Consider the following 26,371-nt stretch of genomic DNA (forward strand, 5'->3'; position numbering starts at 1 on the left):
CATTCGGTTTCGTATGTTTCTAATGTCTGAATTATGATTTAATTCTGTTATGCATCATCAATAAAATTCTCACGGATACATGGCGGTAGTTTTCTTTTCAATTGATCTTCCATTATTTCTTTAAACTTATCGAATTCTGTTATCTTTCTACCACTTTAATCCACACATGATAAAAAAATAAAAATGGTTTACAACTGACATGCGAAATCTCGCCAAGCAAGTGTTCTTTGCTCGCACAACACTAAAACTATAACCCTAAACTATAATCGCACTACTTTGGCGATGAAAATTCTCAGCGTTAAAAATTTTTCATTCCGTTCTACGATAATACTGCAAAATATCCTTCTTTTGAGCTTAAGATTAAGAGAAAAAAAGAAAACCATATTCTTACAAATTCACACAAAACAATAAAACAATTTACCTTGTAAAAAGTTATCCTCTTCCAAAAAAAAAAAAAAAAAAAATGCTTCGAATAGACTTGCAGATGCGAAGTTTGTTAATCCAGAGTTTTCAGGTGCTTAGGATTTCACGCCATTTACGACAGTCAACTCACTTTTTAGAGGGAAATAATAAAGACTAACATTATTTTGAGGAGCTCGAGAATAATATTAAGGGACAAAACACTTTCTATTTCTGAAAGCAATCCAAGACACATCGAATTCGTTAATAAATACTCATAACAAACTGCCTATGTTTACGTCAACAGACACGCATGGAACGCAATGTTTTAGTTTTTTCGGCAGTTATGTATATCACCGCAAGGGAGCGTATTCGAGCGCTGGAGTTTCGAATAGGACCCTTAAGAACCGGTAAATCTATCCGAACAAGTCCTCGTTGTGTGGACTGACCGCCTTCGGATTTTGCCGACGAAGAGGAGAGCTACGCTGCGTAAGTCTCTCACGTTTTTATAATTTAACCATCAACCTAATGTAAAGTAAATGTGACGGAGCTTTGCCGCGTGCTTCGATATAAAATTCAACTGTTCCAAATACCGAATAGTACCTGAGGGTGATAAAGCTGAAACGGAGGACTTTAAAAGGTGTGATTTTGATGAATATTTCTCTAAAAAAAAGTGAAAATGCACTGTATTTCTTGATTTATTGGTCCTTTATGTCCTCAAAACTCTGAACCCTTTTTTAAGGGGGCCTGTTTGTTCGGAGCCTCGTGTATCAATAAAGGAACGAAATATGGAAAATATCAGTCGTGAAAGCTTCAATCGGTATTTGTCTTGGATCTTTTTTTATTAGTATAATGTCTGCGGGTAGTTTTCCTATCGGTAACGAATTCTCCTTTCCTCAAAAATGAAAGATTTAACGGGCTTTTTCTCAACATTCGTACTTTATTCCTAGGCCACAAATCGCAAAGCTTTATTCGTTAGTTATTGGTTTTTTTAAAAATATTTGTTTAAATCTTAGCTGGAATTAATATTTCGTTGAATTTATTCAATTGTTAGGTAAGCTTGGTTTTAGAAAAGCTTTTATAGCTACTCTACTCAGGGTTGGCAAAAACCCACGTTTTTTTCTAAAAAAAAGCCCATGAACCCAGGGTTTTTTGGGTTTGTTTAAAATAAAACCCAACTAAAGCTGGGTTTTTAAAAAGAAATGTGGGTTTTTTTGTCTTTTTTTAGGGAACATGTGGGATACTTGTAGCATAGTGTAGCGTAAGTATATCAACAAAGTGCAAAAATTGTCTTCGGGTAAAAAAAGCTGGAAAACTAGTCAGCGTTTTCTGAAGAAAAGTATAAAAGACGAAAAAACCCAAGAATGGTGAAGTTTCAGATTTTTTAATTTCCATGATTACCCACTGTTAAGGCAAAGTTACATCTCGAGTCACAAAATCTATTGTTCGTTTCTAATTACTACATTTTTTTGCAAAACTACTGTAGGACCTCAAGTAGTTTAAATCCCTTTTTACTGAATTCCAGCTTAATCAAGACATTTCTATGAATTTTATGTTACCTGTTTTTCTATTTCTGTGTACAGAGTAAGAAATATTAAACTTTTTCGTAAGATAATGAAAATACTGTACCTGTTCTGTTTTCTGTTATGTTATTAAATAAGAAAATGTTATTAAATAAGTCTGGGCAAATGGTTCCAGGCCGCCACCGTTATACTGTGTACGTGAGAAATTTGAAATGTGTAGACGCGAAAACATAAAATAAAATCTTCATTTTTTAACTGCATTGCAACTCATTGTAAAAAATAATGCCGATGGTTTTGAATTCGCATGAAACCTTGAGAAATTAGTTGAACGTATTATCTATATAGTTTCGTTTCTGTTTCAGCTGAGGTGTTGATTGAAGAACCTGCCACGTTAGAAGGACTGGAAAGCAACGATGGACGGGAAACAGGTAAGTTGGACCATGCTTGAAGTGTGATTATTTCATTTCTCTCAAAAAACCCGATTAGGGAAATTACATATTTTCGAAAGCTGTGTCGGAATATTAAAGAATTGTGAAAACGCCTAAATGAAACTTACCGTGCAATTGCTGAATATGGAAAGTGATAATCAGTACTGGAATGCTTTTACTCAGTAGTGGAAGGAACTCTGGGGGGGGGGGGGAATACGTTTTTTTCCTTCGCAAAAATAGGTTTTGCCTGTCTGAGAAAACTAGCATTTTGAATCTCGACCCGGTCGCAGGTTTTCATATTGTTTTTCTCGGCCAGTCAATAAAACATATTACTAAGACAAAATTTTAATGTTTGATTTTTTTGTTTTCACGTAAGTTAAACATATGTTCAGGGATCCCACTGACGACTGATGAAATTGAATCCTAAGACTCATACTTTCCAAAAGAAGCAGGATTTTTTTCATTTTAAATCCAAAAAATTGTATTTTTAAAAATTTTAAATCAAATTTTTCAAAGATCTTCAAAAATTTGGTATTAATTACTAATGAAACCGGGTAAAAAACTCATGTTTTCAGAAAAGCAGCGTTTTTTGTTTATTTTTTTAAAGTTAAAAAAACCTGATTTCTTTGATTTAAATCCGATTTTTTAAAAATCTTCAAAAATTCATAAATATTAATTACATTCCATCTACAAACATAATATATTTCATACAATAGCTGAAAAAGCAACTTTTTAGCTCTATTATGCTTAAAGATAAGTTATCCATCATCATGTATGTTTTTAGCGTAAAATAATGTGTCGAACGATTCATTTTCTTAACTACCATAGTCTTAATGTACAAGAAAAACTAAATTTTTACATTTAACTAATTTTGGAATAAAAGCAATATTGCAAGAGTCTGAAAATCTGTTACCAGTGATGTTCCCATCCATTTCTCTGAGGGTTTACTCCCAGTAATCCACTACGCACAATTTGTGTATGTGATCATGTACATAGTGCGTCACAACATGAAAACTTATGAAGCTTGAGGGTATACGCAGGGCTCATAGTCCTCCTATATCTCCTATGTTTCCTATATTTTCACAATTTGTCAGATATTCTTCTATATTTCCTATATTTTCTCTCTAACTCCTATATTTTGTTTGTCGGATGTTACCCAAAAATGTAAAAATCTTTGATCCATATTTTTCTTCTTTCTCCCCTGCACTTTGCACTCTTACATCTTAATCGTTGGCACATGTGCTGAACTTCTATTTGATTATTTTTATAAAAGATACAAAATAGAGATGTCTTTACTTGCAACTTTTAATTTCTTTTCAATTAATTCTTTTTCTTTTAAAGTTTACTTTGTAATTTTAATAGTATAACGCGTTAATTTTAAGTGTACTGCTATAAAGATTTTGAAAGCTTTTAATTTTGTCACATATAATCTTACATGTACAGTAGACCCTCGTTTTATGAAGGGGTAACGTTCCACGGAAACGGCGCATAAATTGAGACCTAATAATAGTGTTCAAATAAGGGTTTGATTCCGTAGATAACAAAATATTTCCTTCCAGTAATGACTAATTGTATATTAAGTTTATTGTGTACTTATATCAACTTTTATGCACAACATGCATAAGGAAAACATAAATTAATTTCGTGTTCTGTTTATAAAGGGCTATGATAGTCTTTTGGCAGTCATTAAGAATTTTCCCCCGAAATTCTTTGCAGAGCATTGACGCATCCATGATCACTTGTGTCATTTCCGTGATAGAATCTTCCTTCACTGGCAAATCAGAAAGATAATTTATGTTGTCTAGGAGTGGCTCAAAATTTTGAATAAAAACGTTTTTGGTTGTGTGTCACCGAAGTCGGTATCCTCATTGGTTTTGGCCTCCTTTGTCACTCCTAAAAGCTCTTCTTCCAGTGAGTTCTGAACTGTGTGAATTCAATAACTTTACTTCAGGAAAGATATCTGAAACAAATCGTGTAAAATGTCTCCAGTGACCCAAGCTCGGTTATTAGCACGCCAAAATGCAGTTGTAATCTGCAATCTTTAGGAGTTTAGATTTTGAAAAAAAGGAAAAATTTTATCTGTTTGTATTGCTGCATCCACGTAAAACTGAAACATATCTGCGTAAAATAAAATAAAGGTCTCAAATCTTGAACCGCTTATAATCGAAACCGCATAAAATAAACCCACTTAAAACGAGGGATTACTGTAGTTTAAATGACCGGATGTAGCTCAAATGATTGTTTTTAAAAATGCCATGTACAGATTTTGGTACCCATTCAACTTTGAGTACTTCAAATGTTTCAAAGCTTGTAGCTAGTTGAAAAATGTTACTATTTCGATAAAAAAAAGTCATTTTATAGGATTTTGTCTGCTTTTTTCAAATATGTATTTGGTTAGTGTGTAAATTTTCCAAGAATTTCAAAAATCAGTCTTCATCTCAGAAATTTATTTATTTTTTTTGGCTTATTTTTTCTATCTACTCAGTTACGGTTACAAATTGCAGGGGATAATGGATGGTTCTACTTGGGTTCTTCTAACACCCCCTTTCGTTCGGCAGATTAGATCAAATTCACCCTTTATACATGTGTGTGTATATATACTGTCGGCCCCGCTTAATTGAATATCGTCAGTTCCTAGAAATATTGTTCGATTAAGCGGGGTATTTGATAAAGCAGGGAAAATTTCTTTATCTTTCTAAATTGACAACATTTGTCTTAAAACGTAGTAATAATAAATCAATAGCTATATAAAGGAAAAAGCTTATTTCAAAAACTTTTTACAAGTAACATTAACATAGTTTAATAATTTGTACATACGAGTATATTATAGTATGTATGAAAATTATAAAAAAAAGTGACTTTCAACTTGAGTTATGAAATCTTTGTTTTAGCACCTTCTTTTAGTGCAATATTTTTTGAAAACAATCTGTACTACTTCCAAGGTTGTTTGGTAACACTTTTCCAAGTCCTTTTTTCCCCTTCTCGTCTGCCCTGTTTTACATTTAATATTATCGTCTGAAGTTTGTATATTTCTTTGATATTTAATTTAATTATCGGGTGTGCTGTTTATTATTTTTTTTAGTAATGGCAACAACAAAGGATATTAGAATGGAGGAAATGTTTTGACGAAAAATAGAAGTTTTTTCTCGCTTGTTGAAGGCGAAAAATACAGGGTTCGTACGGGTCATGGAATTCCTGGAAAGTCATGGAAAAAAATTTAGCGAATTTCATACCTGGAGAAGTCGTGGAAAATTGAAATTTTCGTTCAAAGTCATGGAAAATTATTTAAAGTCATGAAAAAATGTTCTGGGGCAAAGAGAAAGTAACAGTTGCTAAAAAAGCATAAGAAAAATTGAGTGATTTAACAGTCTTACATATTAAAACTGGAAAATTGAATGATCCCAAAAACAATTCTGAATTTTGAAATCTCATTACATCCATTTCTGTAGCAGCTGCTCGTCTTTTTTTTGCAATGTGATTTTACTGCTTGGACATCACTCATTTTGCATTGACCATTATTTTCAAGACTTTTTATATTCTGTAGTAGCGAATTTGCACATTCTTGATTTAGCCACGCGCACTTCAAAAATGCAATTCAATTGCCTCCGAGTTTGTTTCCATCACTCGTAAAAACTTTATTACTAAATTTATCAGAGTTTATCTCAATTTGTTGGAAGTTGTAGAAAATGAATATCTTCAGTCAGGTGATAAAACACAGAAATAGGGGAATTCTAATACTCTAAAACAGTACTGCCCAACATACGGCCCGCAGAACTAATCCATGCGACCCACTGCTACGTTCAGTGTCGGGAATCAAACCCTATGTTCAGGAATCTATGAACCTACTAATTCATATGCATTTGAAAATGTGCAAATAAGTAAACAAGTACATTTGAATCAGAATATTTATTCGCTATTGAATGTTTTTCTTTCTTTTTTTTGAAAGTATAAATATCTGGTTTAGAAACATGAATTTACTAAAGAATGGCTTTTCTTTAATGAACCACAGTACTATCAAGCTATGTGTATGCTTAAATGCACTGCTGATGCTAAAAGGCATCGTTATATTTCATTCACTGTAGTTTTACTAACTTTACTAAAAGTTATATGATGAAGACAAATAAGAATAGTTTAGTTTTTACGTGTACACTGATATTTTTTCAATCACAAGTAAGTGCTTTGATGAGGTAGAAGAATTCACGTAGAAGTTTCGCTAATGCTCATTTCCAAAAAATTTCCAGTTTGAAATTAAATAGTACTATTCTCTTCATGTAGCAAGAAGGTCATGAAATTTTTTTATGAAGTCATGAAAAAGTCATGGAATTTTTTCATCCGAATAGAGTGAACCCTGAAAATAGTGTTTTATATTTTTATGTCAAAAATTATACTTACTTAAGTTATTTCTAATTTATTCAAAAAAAAAAAAAAAAATCAGTAAACATATTTTGAAAACTAATAAATAATATTCGATTATCTGGGGAAATTATTCGATTAAGCGAGGATCTTTAACATTGCATCTATGGGGAAATATTCGGTTCTGAGAGGTTTTATCCGTATAAGTGGAGTATTCGTTTATCTGTTACCAGATTAAGCAGGGCTGATAGCATATACATACATTAACTGTAAGTTATGACTAATGCGATTAGAATGGGCGACGGGTGTTTGAATCAGCCACTTCATTGAATCAATTTTTCAAAAACAAAATGAAATCCAGTTTTAACATTAAAAAATTGCAGAATATGTGAATCAAACATGCTGCTTAAATGAATCAAGCGCATAAGACTGGCCATTTCCCACAAATGTGATGCATTAGCGCAGTCTTTTTTTCTTTGCCTTCATTTAGTAAAATAAGTTTTTTTTTCTGTAAATAGTAAAACAAAGTGGAGGCAGAATGTTTCACACTCTTTGTAACCATTGTCTCATGATATGTCAACACGATGGGACTTTTCCGCGTTAGTGTTAGCATTGAAACAATGAGATACCAGTACTGAGGGCTGTAGGTAGATTTATGACATTGAAAAAAGAATGTCTAAATTAATTATTACCTAGTTTTAGCAATCAATAAGAGATGCATTTTTTGAAGCATGCAACTTAAAAAAATCTGGATTTTGTAATTGCTTTTTCATGCTATTTTGTGATTAATTTCTTTAAATAATCGGAAATGGATATTTTGAGTGTGAGGTGTACTTCTAATGATATCTCGTTTGATCAAAAATTCTCTTAAATAAAGTTCTCTTAAATTGTATGTAGAATTCCACGCTAAAAAAAAAAAAAAAAAAAAAACCCACGCACACACAATTTTGCTTAATTGAATCAATATTGTCATAAACAAGCATGATTCATATAAGCGACCGTAGGTACAAAAATTCATTTGCTCTTACATCTGTGACTCTTCACATTGCTGTGACTTCGTGCAAAATAGAATTGTATTGATACTGGCACTCTGTTATTTATTTTTTGATTTTTTATATAAATATATAGTGCTCCAAACATACTAGATGCTATACTTTCAAAATTCCTATATATTTTTCTACCAAACTCCTATATTTTTTCTTTTAAACTCCTATATATTTTGCTATCAAACTCCTATATTTTCCCCCTTAAACTCCTATAACTTTTTTTCCACTTGCTATGAGCCCTGTATACGCTATGTGTCTAAAAAATGTTTGAGAGTATACGGCGTATATGGAGTATACCCTATGGGAACACCACTGATTGTTGAATAACTTTACAAAAAGAAGAATGAGGGGGTCCCTTGGAGTCCGTCGACCCTTTGTTGACCCTTTGTTACCGATATAGCGAATGACTCCGCATTGCTTAGGTGCATTTTATACCATTTATGTATCTGTTCACTTGTGCTCCAGGTGTGTTTACAACTGCCCCCCCCCCCCACCAGGTCAGATAAGAACAAAATGTAACATATTTTCGAATTAATTTTTAGGTTGGAATTTCCTCTTGTAGAAGGAGGATAACTGCATGAAAATATTAGCAAATGTTTGATTTATCATATTTAGCACCTTTTTCTTTTTTATCTTAAATCAATAATGAAAAATATAGAAAACTGTCGTTTTTGTTCACATGTGCCCCCCTCTCCCCTATATGCTATATGTCTAAAAAAATGTTTGAGAGTATATCGTGTATATGGGAGTATCCCTATGGGAACACCACTGATTGTTGAATTACTTTTAAAAAAAAGAATAGGGGGATCCCTTGGGATTCGCCGACCCTTCGTTGAGGGTCCACGGCAACCTTTGGGGAAAAAAAAATAATTAAAAACCCTAAATGCTACAATAATAATTTTTTTGCATTTAAAAACATCCCCAAATTTTCACCTTCGAAGCAAAGAGTTGTCCTTTGAACACTCCTTTCCCACATCTGGAGGTGCTGCAAGATCATGCATTTCGTTGAGGTTGTCGAACCCTTCGGTCTGTCGTCATGGGAGTATGAATGTTTGAGGAGACATAATTTCAGACTGCTAGAGGGGGGGGGGGCTATGGGACCGGACAAACTGGTCCCCTGTACGGGGTGACAACATTTAGGGGCAGTATTTGGCTTGAAATATCTTTCCCATTTGGAAAAAAAAAATTACAAAAGTTTTTTACAAACAACTCTTTTTGTAACTTGGAAGCCTGAAAAGTATGCGAAAGCAAAGCGTTACACAACTTTTTTTGTCGGTCGCAGCATATTTATAAACAAATCTCGGGGAGTCGTAACTCGAAGCCCTTTTGCTGTGTCCCTGAAATTTTCAACGGTGCTGTGTTTTTAGCATCCCAATCTAAGTCCCCCCTCCCTATTATTAAAATAAATGAGTAAATAAATAAAGATAATAAATCTGAAAAACGTTATCCTCATCTTAGAAAATTTAGAGTATGGAAAATGTTTGAATGATTCTTGTTTTGCTCCCTTAACCCAAAGAACCTAAAGGGGGCACAGAGAGCTCGTTTTGTAGCCTGAGTGGATCTGGTTGAAGAGTCTGAATTAAAGTTCCAAATAGAGCGTAATTTATTAATTCACTTTGTTACAACGGAGACCGGGCGACTAATGTCTTAGAATGCAAATGTGAGTTGATCAGTGCCCACAGAAATAGTTATCAACTAGTTCAGGGTAGCCCGCAAAAACAGCGAAACTCCGCAAAGAAGTACATTTTGCTTCGCATTTTCAGTTCTCTTAGGGCTGAAGAGGCTTACCAAAGAATTTGATTACATAAAATTAATTTTTATTGTATTTTGCTTGTTTATTATGACAGGCATGTAAATATGGGAAATTAAAGATGCTTATACTCAAAGCATGACATAGTGTTTTAAAGCAGTTTTATTCATTTAAAAATAATTATTTTTATGCCAATGCTTAAATGATTATGAATGCTCGAAAATAATTTTAGATAAGATGTTTTTTTTATATATATGTATATTTTATATGAATACCGAGCTGCTGCACAATATTTCAAAATGCTCCTCAAACTCACCACGGATGCTCCTCAAATAGTTTCTCCAAGGTCTCTGACTAATTAGTTGTGATACAAAATTTGGGGGCCCAAAGCCTCATGTAATTTTTTTTTGATCAGACTGAAATTCTGAATGTTTTATTTAGATGGACACCTTTTTGGCATTATTATGAAGGAATTTGGTTATTTTGAGTACATAAAAGAAATAAAAGCTGAAAAAATTGATAATTAGCTGGCCTGGTTCCCCGTGAGAAAGAATTTTGATCCGGCAAATATTTTTAACACCAATTGAGAAAAGGCACCTTTCTAGCACTGTCGAAGAAGAATGTATAAACTTTACATTTTTTGGCCCACCCGTATGTCATTGAGGTGTTTGTTTTGAATATGCCGTTTCACTTTTTTCTCTTTTGCTCTTGTATAGTTTTGTAGGTTTATTAGTGATTTTATTTTCCTATGCTGGGGGGGGTGATATTTCTATTCAAGATTTATTGGCATTTATTTAAAAATAATTCATCTTTTTAAATATTGTCATTGTGTGGAGGGGGGAGGGGTATTTTTCATTCATGTGTCCTGGGCGGCGAAACTACTAGAGCCTGCCCTGAGACTGCACCTTGAAATCTACTTTCCCAGATTCTTACCTTCAGGGTCCGACAAATCCCGAAGCTAGGTGATTCGGGTGACTAAAAAAATACCTTGGTGACTACATGAAATACACCGCCAGCTCAGTCAATTCCAGCCGAGGACTGCAGTTTCGTGCTTATTAGCACTCATCAGCCCGGCATAGGAACTAACTGAGCTGGAGGTGGAAAACCTCTAGTTCTTTCAGAACAATATTATTTCCAAAACCTTGCCATTGAATTTTCTTACAAACTCAGAGACAGTTCTTTAGTGCTTAAAATTTTTAACCGGCTCCTAAGATTCTACAGTTTTTGTCCATCTCTACTTACCCCCAGTTTTGGCATTGTCTGGAGAACAAAAAATACCAATCGCTCGTTGAAAATGCAAAGCCACCAAAACCATATACCGAAGCTGTTATATACTGATCCTAATATTCGACTGTAGCTATCAAAAATTAAACCCCCAATGTATTAAAGTCGTACCAGCTAAAAACAATCTCACTCTTCCCATTAAATTGATGTTGAATTTGAAATTCTAATCGTTTTGTTACCTTAATTTCTTTTGGTTCAATTTCAAATTTACTCCAGAACTTTCAAATGAAAAGAAACATTATAAACTACCGACCCCTTTTTTTGTATTGTGGTGTTTCTCTGTAGTTAATAATGGTTAATTTAACCATGTTCAACTAACTACTAACTACAAGTATCTGAAGTCTAAGGACAGGTGTCCGCGCTGAGCACTGGAGCTTGGAAGGGGTCCGCTGGCAAAAAAGTTTGGGAAGGCCTGATGTACAAGAAAAGCTGCAAGTTTTTGTTTTGTTCTGAACTAATTTTGGAGTAAAAGCAATATTGCAAGGGTCTGAAAATCTGTTACACACACAGAAGCAGGGATCTATGTAGTTTTATAGGTTCAAATAGTTAAATTTGGTGCAACACATTCTAAAAAAGCAGAATTAATTTATAAAAATAAGATCAAATTTTTAAAATCAATATTCAATGATTTAAAAAAATGAAAACTCTTGATTTAAATCCCAACTTTAAGTATGATTTAAATCGACGAACCCTGCAAAACAGTGGGTCCATTTTTAAAATCATGGGTCCGTAACATTAAAAATTTTTTTTTTTCTTTTGCATTTCAAGTAATTTGCAGGGTTGCCAGCTGCTCCGCTGCTTGCGCAGTTGCTCTGCAAAAAATGCGGAACTCCGCAGCTCGGTAAAAACGGTTATTTTGCTACGTAATTCCCGGCCGAGCGTTTTCTAGCATGACATAGTGTTCAAAGCTGCTTTTTATTTTTATGCTTGTGCTAAAAATAATTATCAAAGCTCCAAAACAATTTTAGATCAGTGGTTCATGTTTTTTAATTGAATTTTATGCCAAATACCGAGCTGCTCGGCAAAATTTCAAAATCTCCACAGATGCCCCTCGAATTGTTTCTCCAAGGTTGTCAGCCCTGAATCTGTATCAAAAGTGACTATATTGTCCCAGCTCAAGTGAGCATAATTTCTTAATAAATATGTTTATGCAATGCATATAGTATATCTATATATATAAAAATGGAGTTTGGTAAATTTGTTCCCTAAGATCTCAGAAACAACCCCCCAGATTTGGCTGAAACTTTCACCGTTTGTTCAGTTTGGTACTGGGAAGGTTTACAGACCAGTTCGAAAAAAATCCGATTGATAGTTCCCTTTTTATTCCAATTTTAGTCCCAATTTTCGCATAAATGCCCCAATATGGGGGTGGAAAAAAACGTGCACATATTAACATTATATGTCCATCGAAAGCGCCAATTTTTCTGCTGAAGATGGCATCTGTTAGAAAGTTCTAAGTTGTATAAAAAACGAATTATGAGATTTTTAGTTCCATATGTTCGAAGGCTCTCATCAACTCATTATTTAGTGCATCATCTCAACTCTCAGTTGATAGCTAGAATTGTTATACCGTTCAATATTTTTGCATTTCGTGTGACTGTTCGAGGCTTTTCTCAAGTCAAATCTTAAAGTAACGTTTTTCCACAAGATTGGCTAAAAATAAATGGATTTGGCTTATCATTTTCCATTTAAACGAACTTAAATGTAATTAACGGTTTTTTTTTATTATTATTTATGCGGATTAGACACTTATTCACTATCCAATCAACCAGCAGAAATATCGCCAAAATTTTTGCAGAAAGATTTCAGTACCTGATGCATTTGATAGTTTTTTCAACTGTCGCTGTTTTTGAAGTCAAAGGCTACGTAATAATGTCTCTCAGCTTACATCATATAAACAAAATATCGTCAATCAAAGAATCTTTAAAAAAAACTTTTTTTACTGTGTAAAATAATGCAGAAACTAAGACAAATCCATAAAGAGCAAAAAAACTTTCTTAAATTTTTATTTTTGCACACTTTCAAACAATCGCCAAATTTTACTACTTATTTTGGAAACATTTCGTGCCAAATCGTTTAGCGCCATTTTATTTTGACCAAAAGTATCTCAGCATCTGAAAAAAATATTTCTATAATAAAAATTAGTAAGCTGGGGAAGTATTATCGAAGGTGTCCTAAAATGATTCTTGCAAATTTGGTAACATTTTTAACCGCACCAAGTGCCCACAGTAATTGAAATTTCCCAAAATAACTAAAGCAAGTGCAAGGGGAACACGGGCGGCTACATTTTTTAAAACAGTTTGTTCATTAATAGCCATACAGAGAAGGTTTTAGATGTTATTTAAAAAAGTACTTACCGATAAATCTTTTTAAACATGTAAAGTGTAGTTTCATATTTCGGAAATTCTTCACATTTTTATATGCTTAAAAGTCGTGCTTTCGTTTCTAAATGAATACTATTTTGTTCTTTATACTTATTGCTATTTTAGTTTAATGAGTAAGGAAGAAGCTCGATTTTTAATCACGTCAAAAAGGTTTGTTTTCAATTCTTTCGCTTAAAACAGAAAACAAGGGCAAGTAACGATTGTTTCTCATAACTATTACTGACCCAGGCAACACCGGGTATTTTTGCTAGTATATATATGTATATATATATATATATTTTTTTTTATTTACTTGGCTTTTTAGTTTTGCTGCGTTGCGCATCTATGGGCTCTTGGTATGGTCTATTCAATATTTTTCACCTCCCCCACCCCTACTCCTCAAAAAAAAAAAAAAAAAATTAAATTTTGACATTTTGAGTTCAAATTATGTTTTTCGCAATACGAGTGTGTGTGTATGTAGGCATGTGTGTTTGTGTGTGGGGGGGTATGTGTTTGCGTGTACGGGTTATATGTGTGTCTGTGTGCATGCATGAATGTGTGGGTAGTTGTGTGTGTGTGTATGTTTTTGTGTGTGTATGTGTGTGTCTGTATGTATACGTGTGTGTAAGTATTTGTATGTGTGTAGGTGTATGGGTGTGTATGTGGTTTGTCTGTATGTGTGTGTGTGTGTAGTTGTGTATGTATGCGCGTGTGTGTAGGACATGGGCGCAACCTGGAGACGGCTTTCGCTAGAGGAGCAGCATCGTGAGGAGCCGGTCGACGGTGGTGCTGTGGAGGGTGCTGGCGGGAAAATAAAATGATAGGACATCAAAACAGTCAAATAAAAGCTATAAGCAATCGTGATTGCTCAAAAAAAAAAACCCTAAATGACAATGAACTTAATTTGAAATTAAAAGCTGATGTCAGAATTTGTAACCATCCAACAGGGCTGGAGGATGTAGGAATTTTAACATCGTAGGCAATGCGCGGACCTTGCACCGTGATGTATTGCAAGCAGTTTAAAATCTTGTACGCCAAAGTCCCTCCTTGATGCAAGAAAAAAAAATATTTAAACTTTACTCATGAATTATTAAAAAATAAAGAAAGAATAAAAATATTTTTGTTCCTTTAAATGATAGTTAAAACTCTAACTTTTTAAAATAGATCAGAGCTAAATGACTTGGCTGAATTTTCCAAATGTAAACATAAGACCGTGTAACCCAGCGTTACCGTGAAAGTGAGATATTATCCGCCAAACACAAAAGCATGTACGAAAGAAGAAATATCACCGGTGAAAGTGGACCTTCTCCCATTTTGATCTTTACACTTCAGAGATGTTTTGCGGGAAATGGGTGGTGTTCTACCGATGCGTGTGACTCTTGAGACTTCGAGGTAACTGTACAAGAAACATTCAATCATACCTGATGCACTGTAGAAAGTAAAAGGGGGGGGGGGACTTTCGGGCCACCTGTGCTTATAAAGCTGAAAGTTGTTTTCTAGACAGTATGTTTGGAATACTTTCCGAGGTTTTTGTAAATTCCTGCTGCTGTCACATTGCCCACTAACACGTTCCCTCTTCCCTTTCAGGGCGAAGAAGCAGGAGGCGCCGTTTCGCAGCTCAAGCAGGAGAATGTGAGTGCATTCCGTTGACAATATACAAACATTTGTGATTTTTTGTCTGTGATCTCTCTTTGCTGAGCAGCTCTTTAATTCCCCCTTCTTTCGTTCAGGCTACACTTCGAGAGCAGTCGGAAGAAATGGGCCGGGAGAATGAGAAACTGAGATCGGAGCTGCGTAAAGTAAGTAAACCCTCCTCTGCAGTGAAGCTTCGTTGAGTGGAGCTTCGATGAGCCGAAGTGAACCTCGATTCCCCACTAACTGAATAGGGAATGAATGTCGTTTAGTTTCGATGAACCGAATTCGTCGAGTTGAAATATTCGATGAGTCCAATTTTTATTTCTTGACTGTCGAAGTTTCTTCAGTAATGTAACTCTGTAAGCCATGGTTTTTTTTTTTCTTCTCCCCAAAAAGTGAACAAATACAAAGAAATCAGCGCTATTGCACTGCATCCATAGGCGTCTAGACATAGTGGATCTGATAAATCTCTCAAACCAATCATTTACACCTAATTTGGCATTTTGTTTTCTTTTAGTTTTACATTATTGTCTCTTTCACTTTGGTAGAAAAGAAAAACCTGCCCATGAGGAAACCGAAGCTACCATATACTGCAACCAAAAATGATGGAAAAAATTACAGGAAAGGGTGCTTATATTATGGAATAATGCCACTTTTAGCGGAAAAAGGGGGGGGGGGGGGCGAGGGTTACTGGACCGAAGAGCTATTTTCTTCTCGGTATTCTACGCAGCTGCCGGTCTTTCCAAGACTGGCTTTTTTCTTTCGTTCTTATAGAAAGCGAATGGTTCTGGTGCCGATTTCGTCGATTCCCGATCATATGAGATAGAACTCCAAAATAGACTAAGAGAAAACTTAAAATTTTAAGCAGAAGAAAATGTTGAATTAATTCAATTGTAGTGTAGCAAGAATGAAATTGCATTAAGGTTTGATGTGCCTCCAAGTTTTCAACAATTTTGAAAAATCAAAGACTTTCCGAATGGCAGTGCAAGAAAAACAGCAGATGCATCGCACATTTTTATAGAATCCCGTCGAATGTTCCCGCCTCCCCCTCTGATGCTTTGAAAGTATCCGATGACTAATGAAAGAACATTTTTTTAAATTGTTTTTTTTTTGGTCAGAACAAATTGTTATAACTTGCATAAAATTATAAATTCGTTTTCCAACCTATATAAACTCTTGAACTTATGGAGTTATGTTATACATTAATTATAACAAGTATATATCTTCATATTAAAAACTTAATCAGTTTCAGTGATGGTATTTCATCTTATTCTATTGGTTTGTTTTCGTATTCAACAAGCCGAATTTTCGATAATTTGAATTTTTTTCTCACTCTCTTCAACTTCGACTTATCAAAGTTCCACTGTATGTAATTTAATATGAATCAATGCTATTATACAGGCCACACGAGAAATGTGCAGAGGTCGGACTTTCCCATTTCTGGCGTGGAGCATAAAAAGTTAAATTTTTGTATCTCTAAAAATTTCTCTGAAGTTATTGGTATACAGGTAAAATACAGAGGAGGGGGGGGGGGTCTGAATACTCAGCAGTAGTTTTGCATACGAAGTTTTTTTTTTATGTACAGCTTTTTCTATTTTCTTTTCAATCAATTGAATGACTTTTAAAAACATTTTTCTTCACAAAACTGGAAAATTTAAAAAAACTCACAAAAAAAAAAGAGAGGTTTTACTGTGTGTGAAAATCAAATCAGCTCAGGTTGGTCCCAGAGGAGGCCTAGTTGATACAAGAACTTGATTTTCGAGAGCATATGCGGCAGTGAGCAGCAAAGGGATGTAAGGGGCAAAATTAAAAATTTGGAGCTAACCAGTACGAGTGGTAGGTGAACCTCTCCTCTGTCTTGGGGCAAGAGATGGTACTAATAGCCCTGGTAGTTGCTGCTGTACAGCATGATTTTGAAAAAAAAATCAGTTGAAACCTAATAAGACCTTATATTTTAATGCGTTTTACTCAAAACTTGAAAATGCCCACTTACATCCCTTAGCTTCTCACTGCCTCATATATGTATCTTCTTATGCGCCTGAATGAAAAGAAAAATTAAGATAATAAAACGAAAAAGGTTTGCCGATTGGAAATTATAATTTTCTCTGACATTTCCACAGAGTTTTTTTTTTAACCTTTCGTTTTTTAAAAATGTTCTTTTTTTAAAAAAAAATAGAATTGATTCCCTCCAAATATTTTCATAAATTTTACATATTATTGGAAAATGTAAACAATGCTGTAAGCATACATACCAGCAAAGCTTTAGAGTACAATGCCAAGTAATAAATTTGCATATTTATTATTTCAATGTAACTGAAGTTTGCTAAAAGATTGTTCTTTTCTTTCTGGCTTTCTTTCTTTTTTTTATTTAATCAATGCAATAAATCTATAAGGAAGGTCTACTAAGTTTTTCTAGGAAACAACAATGGTTAAGCAATTGGAATTTATAATTTTCCCCAATGTTTCTAAATTTTTTTTAAACACCCTCATTTTCTAAAATTTAAAATTTCCCTTAGAGTTCTTAGATTTCCAGGTTGTGTTACTACTCTGTTCTTGTCTTTTTTCGTTTTCTGTTTGTAATAGGTTTCTTTTAACATTCTAGTAAAATCTTTCTAAAAAATAAATAACCAACCAAAAACGTAACAACCTAGTGTTATCATTTTTTACACCAAAATCCATTCCGGGTTTTTCGTTTTATTATCTCAATTTTTCTTTTCATTCAGACGCGTAAGAAGATACATATATGAGGCAGTGAGAAGCTAAGGGATGTAAGTGGGCATTTTCAAGTTTTGAGTAAAATGCGTTAAAATATAAGGTCCTATTAGGTTTTATTAGGGTATTTAAAAAATATCTTGAAACATCGGGAGGGGGGGGGGATTTTTTTCTCTCTCAAATTAATTTTTGTTCAGACAGGAAAGAAGCACAAATTTTTCTTCCAAGTCGGCAGAGGTCGGTTGTCTCATCACGAGACTCCCTGTTCTGAATGTATATGTTCGTAGCATCAACTAGGCCTCGTCTCCCCTACCACGAACCTGATATACGCAGCCATGGGCAGGTGAAAAGCTGCAACTTATTATTTATTTTTCCTCCTGTCATATGTTAGCTTTATCGAACAAGCTCGTCTCTTTGGTCTCTGCCCGAAAAAACCCCCGACATTTCCCTGAAGTTAGTATTAAATCCGTAAGGTGTTTCTTCAAACGTCCCAAAAACTCATTTCTGCCGATGCTGCCTTTTACATGCCCAAGGCCGTGCAGCTGCCTTGAGGCTGTTTTGTTTTAATCATTTACCTTTGATACTTTGCTGCCCGATGGCCCCGGCATTGAAATTCCGATAAATGTCGGCAGTGAGGTCTCGTCATTCCATGCTGGTCCTCTCTTTCAGGCCAACTGGGAGCTCGGAGCAGCCAGTGCAAAGTGCCGAGGTTTGGAACTGGAAGTGAACGAACTGAGGTCCCTCGTCAACGCATCCCTCCAGAAGGAGGAGAATCGCCAAGAGCAGGTACGTACGGTAGTTCGTAAATGTTCTTTTTTCATGGTAGGGGAGACCGGGGCTAGTATGCGAAGGGTTAAGTGTGCAAATGTTAAATAATTTTCTCATTTTTGATTTGACAGCTCTTGGTGAGATGTCACGTAACACGGTAGATGCCTCTCTACTGTCAGTGTATTTTCAATGAAATCTGCCTAACCAAACGTGTTGCACGAGAGAAAGTTGTTTTTTCGCAGTGTTTAGTAATTTTTTTTACCCTTAGTTATTTTCTTATAAAACATACAATAGTAGAGTAATTTACCTAAACTTATTAATATTGAATAGCCCATGCTACAACGCAACAAGTGTCGTCTAATTCGGATTATTTTATGAAAGCATTTTTGAACCAGAGTAACTTGATTTCAATATGGCGAGTTGGGGCTAGTTGGCGAACTTTTTTCGGGGTAAGTGCGTGAATTCGCATATTTGCCCCAAGTTAAGAGTTTAGAGTCAAAACATTAAACAATTGGAATTTAAATTCTGTTAATTGTCAATTCAATTAAATAATTGCATCAGTTACACTATTCTTGAGCTTATCATTACTTATAGACATGTTTATACAATTGCCAACATACATGCTTTTCTTTCCGGAGATGAGATAACACGAGAGAAAACAACGGGAAAACCGCACCAGATGTAACTCTGCATGTATAATGTATTCCCTAGTGGGTAGATGACAGCTGAAATGTTTCCAAATTTCTTAAAGAATTTTGCTGAAAACACTAAATGTTCAAAGAAAAACCTCTGATTCTCTTACTAGACATTTTGTGAGGGAACTACTACAATACTAAAATAATACTAACACTACTCTCCTTCCCTCCACATTGTAGCCATTAGTTGCTGCCTCTTGATAGGAATCTACGTGGCCCATTGAAAAATTATGTCAATTCCGCCTGTGATTCTTGGATGGTGAACGCCCGCCCGTGTGCAAAGATCTAATGTGCCGCCCCTCAAGAGTAATTTGCATATTTTGACTAATCTTTGACGTCCATATAAACATTTCTTCAAATTTCTATATCAAGTTTTAATTTAAAAAAGAAACAAGAATGATGAACTTATAAAAAGGAGAAAAGTTTTATAATAAGAAACTCCTTAGATACAATTTATATCTTTGAAGAAAGTAATAGATACCAAAATTTGCTAGTCATAAAAACGCATTTTATAGTCTGTCTTCGGTGACATCAGGGAAAGGACGGAGGAGGGGGAATCAGGGGAGGGGGGATTGCTCCCAGAAAAATATCGAAATTGGCGTGCGAAAAATAGTTTTAGTAATCTTTGGTTGTGTTTGGTTGCAAGAAGGAAAGAGTCGGGCGCATTCAAGGTGCATGGAGAAATTTTCGAAATTGACGTCGAATATCGCAATTTTAAAAACATTTTCGAGACTTCAGGGGAAAAGTAATGTTGGAGTTCTCTCTTGAAATTCTTTCAAAATTGAAATCAATTCGAAGCTAATTTTTTGTGACCGTAGCCTGGGAAAAATCGGCGCTCTTCCCGAAAAGTTTCTGAAACTGAAGTTTTAAACAAGCAGTTTTGGGTTATCTTTGTTGACGTTGCTAGAGCGAGGGAGATTCAATCATCTCCCATTGAAAGTTTTCGAAATTGAAGTTTAAAACGCAAATTTAGGCTGTCTTTGGTGACTTCAGGGATCTGGCGGCTTTCCTCTGGCAATTTCTCGGCACTATTGTTTCAAAAACTCATTTTTGGCTATATTTGAAAACAATAGGGGAAACGTAAAAAAATTCCGAACCGAAATATTTTTCGGAACTAAAATCAATTTTATTCTATATTTGGGAAGGAAGGGTTCTGGAGCTCCCAAGCGGATATTTCTAAAAGCGCAATTTTATGCTGTCTTTGGTGACATTAACAAAACTGGGAAGCTTCGGCGGATATTTTTCGATATTAATATCTGAAAAACACAACTATAGACTTTTGTCCACCTCACTTTGATAATTGATGGGTATATGCCCTAGCGCCGTAAAAAGTTACATAAGCCAGGCAGTTCTTCTCTAGAGTTTTTTAGAAATTGAAGTCCCAAAATCGTATTTTAGGCATTGTTTGATTACGATGGGATAAAGAGCGGGCGGGGGATCAGTGTGTCCTCACGAACTGTTTTTTGAAACTGAAGTCAATTACAAACTGAGGGTGTGGGATTATGGGCCTCTCTAAAGACGCTAATTAAGACTATATTTGGTAGTAATGTTTGGGAATGAATTTCGGGGCCTTCCATCGCAAAAATTTCGAAAAAGAAATGGGAAAAATGTCATTAAGCAATTTTTGATGACCTAAGAAGGGCTGTCTTCTGAAAACACATTTTGGATTTTAAAGCCAACATTTTCAGGCCATGTTTGATTAAGTTAAGTTCGAAGGGGTGAATCAGAGACTTAATTGGGTCCTTAAGATCGGTGGTTCAATCAGCAAAATTTTCCGAAATTAAAGTCCTAAAAACGCCCTTTTAAGCCTTCTTTAGTCTCGTCAAGGAGGTCATGGCATCCTTTTGGGTCTTCATTTTGGAGCCACGTTTAAATTTTTTAACCGGGGCAAGAGCCCTGATTTGAAACCGGGCAGTTCATTCGTGATTTTAATAATAATGCAAAATACAAAATATTAGTTCGTTCATATATATTTGACTCTCAGGAGAGTCGCAATTTTCCACTGTCTCTCCACGCATCCGCGATTGTTGAAAACAGAATTTGTTGTTTGAAATGCTTGCGAGAGTATCCAATCAGTATAGCTTTTTTAAAATATAATATATAAAATATGTCTTCATTGTTTAGGTCTATAAAAGCTTGGAGGTTAAGCATTAGTGGCCGCCCTGGGCCCTGAGTGCTCCTTTTAGAAGGCACCCTTTCATGCTTCAGGAGAGAGAGAGAGTGGGCCATTTCCCTCATCTCCCCTCCCCTGTATCTATGCCTGATTACCGGTTCTGTCATAAATTTTGCAACCAAATGAAGCATGTGTGTAAAGAGTAGATATTAATGGACAATGAACCAACACAATGTTCTCTAATAATCTATTTTTTCTTAAACTATGCTATGTTGTCAGGAAATTGGCACTTACTTTGATAACTGAACATTTAAAATTCAGCATATTGATTTGACTTATTACAAGTTATCTTGTGAGAATTTCTTGAGGAATTTTGCTTGTCAGATAGTTAGGACTTTCATATTTATTGCATATACAAGACAATACGAGAATTTTGCAGCACAAAGAGAGGAAATATCACGTAGGGCACGTGTGGGAATCAAACCCACCACCACCGGTAACGAGCGCAGCTTTTACCACAGAGCCTCAGAGGTTCCAAAGCTGAAATTAATTTGTGTCTAAAAATGAATCGAAATTTATATTGTGCAGTTAAACTCGGAAATTAGTTTTACTGAACCATACCCATACTCTGATTCTAACGTTTGACACATCAACATTCAGGGCCCACGAAAGACCATGTTAGTCCAGGGGTGCCCACTCAGGGGGGTCATGGCGCAGATTGCGCCATTAAAATATTTAGGGGGGTTTGAGGGGTTTTTTACTCCATTTTGGAGGGGTTTCTGCGACATAAAGGAAAGGGGGTGCGCCCTTGCCCTTGGGGGGGGGGGCGCCCCTGGCCTAGTCGGAATCTAGAAACTCTAACCTTAGGGGGGCAAGGGGATTTGGAGTAAAGTAATTTTTAAAAGTTTTGTTAGGGGGGGGGGTGACCAAACCGACAAGAGGTCCTCCTTGACTCTCAGTGTTCCTCGTTAACATTCACCGACACTGACAACATGGTAAAGTAAGATGCATTAGAGGAGGTTGAATCCAAATGTATTAAATTTAGAGCAAAAGTATTTTTTATAATTTAACCGCTTTATGTAAAACAAGGGACAACTTTCGAATTTGTGACGTTAACTCACATTTAAATTTGCTCGACTAAATTTCAAACATAAGAGCAGCAAAATTTCAACAAAATTGGAAGGAAAAGAAAAGTTTATTTTTGTTAAGAACTTTTCTCATTTTTTCAATTCTTTTTTGTCCCTTTTGTCTTTTATACTATAATTGACTGCAAATAATTTGATCTTAGGTTTGACAATGCCGTTCAACGTGCAGGCAGTGGGATCGAATTGAAATTTTGGATAAAGAGGAATAAATTAAGATATGAAATATTCACAAAGAGTTAAAATCTAATTTGAAGCATAAAATCATGACTTGGCGTCAAACTTTACAAAAAAAAAGGGGGGGGAGGGATAATATGGAATATGCACTCAGCAAATGGAGAATGTTTACTTTAAGTACTATTTTAACACTTGAAAATTACGCCCATGCAATTTAAAAAAAAGGGGGGGGGGGTTCGTTTTTTATCATATCATCTTTATGATGTGATAAATTTCTTGATAAAATTAAAGAATCAGAAGTGTTAGAAACAATAATCATGGGCAAAAACATTTCTTTGAAAAAACTGCATTTGTTGATGTATATTCTTCGAGAGTTGCTGTTGGCTGTAGTATATGGCTGTAGAAATACAAGTCCTTTTTACTGGTATATCATTAACTGAGAAATTTTGAGGAAATGATTTTATCATAAATGGGATAAACCTTTATAGAATTAATATAATGCAGTAAAGTACTGGTTAAGTCAGTTAATAAACGAAAAGAGAAGAACAAATGAAAACGGACTGTCATGTGTAAACATTTGACAGTATGAAAAATATTCGTAGTGTCCGAGTTTTTTTTTTAATTATTTAATTTATTAGTTAACAAACACAGAAATAAAAAAATAAATAAAAGCAAACTGTAATGAATAAGTCAAAATACGCGGAATTTTATTGCTGCAATTGCAATTAATAATAATCTTACAGCAATTAATACTAATTTCCAATAATTAAATCAATCACAATAGACAAATAAAGTAAAGAAACTAATGGTGCCATCTAGTTCGCACTAGATGTTTACTTTCATTTTATTAAGGAGCGCTTATCCAGTAACAAATCGCATTGCTTGAGAGCTGTACGCAGAGTTCGTACGGTCCTTCCAAACTCCTCCAATACTCCTTCATTTAGGAATTTTTTTTGAAGGGCCCTTAAAACTCCTTCATTTTGGTTTTAACTCCTTCAAAACTCCTTCTTTTTTAGTTCAAGACTACATAATCTTCCTCTGTGACAGTAATTTAAATTATTTCAAACGACAACTAAGCTTCATCACATCGTCACAAGGGCGAAAGTATAAGGGCGATTTTAATGTAGTAATTTCGTATGTTTATTTTATTTTTTATAAAGATGTGATTTACAAATTGATAATTTAATTAAAAGTTGAAGGTGAAAATATGAGATGACTAAGACATTTCAAAAGCTTTTCAAGTTTTGATTATTGCTTGCCCCCCCCCCACCACATTCTCAACAGCAAAAGTCAGTTTGTGTAATTATTATTTAAATATTTAAAAATACTTAAGTGGATGTACTATATTAAGTGATTTTGTTAAAGAAAACAATTGCTTCTTAAATTACAGTTTTGGCATTCTAAAAAGGTCACCTATGTGTGATGTCATACCTTAAAGGGGAAGATGGGTTCATGAAATTGTGACAAGGGGAAGAGCAAGAGTGACAAAAAGTGACATCACTCAGTTGTTATAACAACATTTTTATGAAAAATATGACATTTGACAAAAGGAGAAATAAGGTGAAGTGTGACAAAGAGGGAAGAGGATCAAATATGTTGTAAAAAAGTCTGAGATCATTTAAGTACTCCTGCCCAAAAGTACTCCTTCAAAACCTCATTTTACTCCTTCAGAACTCCTCCAAAATTCCTTTATTTTATTACTGAAACTTAGTACGAGCCCTGTGTACGTCATCATTGGCTGTCAATCATCCCCTTCACCCATTTGGGAAACCAGTAAATGCAGGTGTGCCCACTTTCAGGCCACCCTGTACATATAAAGCTGAAAGTCGTTTTCTTGTCAGTATTTTTGGAATCATTTAAGAGAAACTTGTAAATTCCCACTGCTGGCACATTGCCCACTAACACGTTCCCTCTTCCCTTTCAGGCCGAAGAAGCAGGAGGCGTCGTTTGGCAGCTCAAACAGGAAAATGTGAGTGCATTCCGTTGACAATATGCAGACATTTGTGATTTTTTTGTCTGTGTTCTCTCTTTGCCGAGCAGCTCTTTAATTCCCCCTTCTTTCGTTCAGGCTACACTCCGAGAGCAGTCGGAAGAAATGGGCCGGGAGAATGAGAAACTGAGATCGGATCTGCGTAAAGTAAGTAAACCCTCCTCTGCAGTGAAGCTTCGGTGAGCAAAGTGAACCTTTATTCCCCTCTAACTGAATGGGCAATGAACGTCGTTTATTTTCGATGAGCCGAATGTCGTCAAAGTGTGTAAATCATATCACACTGTTAAAAAAATTTCCTGAAAATAACGGATAAAGTACCGGCAGCAAAGTTGCCGTAAATATTACGTTTCCGTTAAATTATTTTCCGTGACTTAACAGAAGTTCCATTTCTCATTTCTCCGTTTAGTTCTGTTCTTCCATTTATAAATTTTCCGTGATTTAACGAAAATTCCATTTCTCTTCTTTCCGTTGATCTATTTTTCCGTTTTTAAATTTTCCGTTCATCTATTTTTCCGTTTTTAAACTTTCTGTGTCTTTACAGAACTTTCGGTTCTTGATTTTTCGTTGCGCTATTTCTTCGTTTCTCATTTTCACATATTTTACTGAAATTTCATTCTTGTTTTTCTATCCTATGTTTAAAATTATATATAATAGAAAAATAGTTTAACTATTCAAAAACTATTATTTTTTTTTAAATTTGTATTTATTACTAAAATATATTTTAAGTGAAATTTTTGCTTGATAACTTACCTTTCAAACATCTTTCTCGAAATTTGCACCTTCAGATGAATAAAAATAATCGAAAAGTACCAACAAGGAAATTAGTGGATTTGAATATAACACCAATTTTTGATGCTGATACTGTTCGATATTTCCTTCGACATCTCCTCGTAACATATTCTGGTGTGGCATGGAAAAGCATACATGAAAAATAGAATATTTTTATTAGCAGAATGAGTCAAATAAAATACCATTAAAAACCGGTTGACTTTATCATGGAATAATATACCTGATGGAGAGTACCGTATACCAATTTACTGTGTTTAAAAACAGAATCATTGACATACACATGAAGAATTTTTTACTCAGATGATGTATACTCCCCCCCCCCCCGGTGATTTCCGCATTTTTCACTCATTGGAATAGCAACATAGATTTTCAGTGCATAAGCATTATACTTAGGCTAAATATATCAATCAGTTCGTTTTACCCGAAATGTTTTTACAAGAAACTTGCAATAATCTCAAATAAGTTGTTGGATGAGATCCTAAGGAAATAAATTAAATAATTTATATTTTTTTATTATAAATGAAATCCCGAAAGGAGTAATGAATGTTTCCAGATTTCTAAGTAGTCAAGAAACCTTATTCTTGTCAAAATTGTATTTTCAAAGATTAACAATCTGCTACGCCTTTTCGCAAAAAATATAACAGCAAGAAATACTTTTATTTAGAGATTCAAAATGTTTACTTTCAATCTGTCAAAAAAAAAAAAAAAAAAACTGAGTGATTTTTTTCTGTCTTGCTCGCACACTACGATAATCTCCGGTTGATACGAAATGTTGGCATTTAACGTTTTAATGAGCAGTAACTTTAAAATAGTTCCATAAATTCTAAATCAGCTACCATCGGAATTCTATCAAATGCATATTAACAAGAAAAATACATTTGTATTTTAACATGTACAAAGATATTCAACAATACTTACATGTGACCAGCGGTGCTAAATTTAAGTGTCTCCATTGCATCTGGATACAAGTAATCCAATAGCCTTTATTTTAAATGGATAACACGGGATCCTAAAACTATTCTCACCGCTAGAACACACAATATGACTAACGAATAGAATTGTTCGAAGTATTGAGCAAAATAATACACCGCAATAATATTCTAATACTGACTCAGTAAAACTCACATCAAATCATCAGGGCAATCAAAACACATCTGCCAGTCTAAAAATGGCGCGAACATTTTTCCAAACCTACAAAGCTCAA

General features: G+C 34.7%; 1 long non-coding RNA gene across 1 annotated transcript; it reads left to right on the forward strand.

The window, feature by feature from the left end:
• The first annotated feature begins 944 nt into the window (after nt 1-944).
• LOC129232395 (uncharacterized) lies at nt 945-24,526 on the forward strand. Its single transcript, XR_008581350.1, has 4 exons — nt 945-1,039; nt 2,285-2,350; nt 24,313-24,357; nt 24,457-24,526. It is a non-coding gene; the product is annotated as an uncharacterized LOC129232395 (long non-coding RNA).
• Nucleotides 24,527-26,371: the final 1,845 nt, after the last annotated feature.

The sequence above is a fragment of the Uloborus diversus genome, unplaced genomic scaffold, assembly GCF_026930045.1.
Source record: "Uloborus diversus isolate 005 unplaced genomic scaffold, Udiv.v.3.1 scaffold_12, whole genome shotgun sequence".
NCBI classification, from domain to species: domain Eukaryota; kingdom Metazoa; phylum Arthropoda; class Arachnida; order Araneae; family Uloboridae; genus Uloborus; species Uloborus diversus.